Here is a 230-nt window from a genome sequence, read left to right on the forward strand (position 1 = left end):
AAAAAAAAAAGATTTTAAATTCGAAATAATAAAGAATAATTTTTTGCAATTTTTCTAAAAAAAATTTTTTTAATTCGAAATTTAAAATTTAAAATTCGAAATTCAAATTTGAAATTCAAATTTCAGATTTGAAATTCAAATTTCAGATTTGAAATTCAAATTTCAGATTTGAAATTCAAATTTCAGATTTGAAATTCAAATTTCAGATTTGAAATTCAAATTTCAGATTT

Source organism: Lupinus angustifolius, chromosome LG04 (genome assembly GCF_001865875.1).
Source record: "Lupinus angustifolius cultivar Tanjil chromosome LG04, LupAngTanjil_v1.0, whole genome shotgun sequence".
Classification (NCBI taxonomy): domain Eukaryota; kingdom Viridiplantae; phylum Streptophyta; class Magnoliopsida; order Fabales; family Fabaceae; genus Lupinus; species Lupinus angustifolius.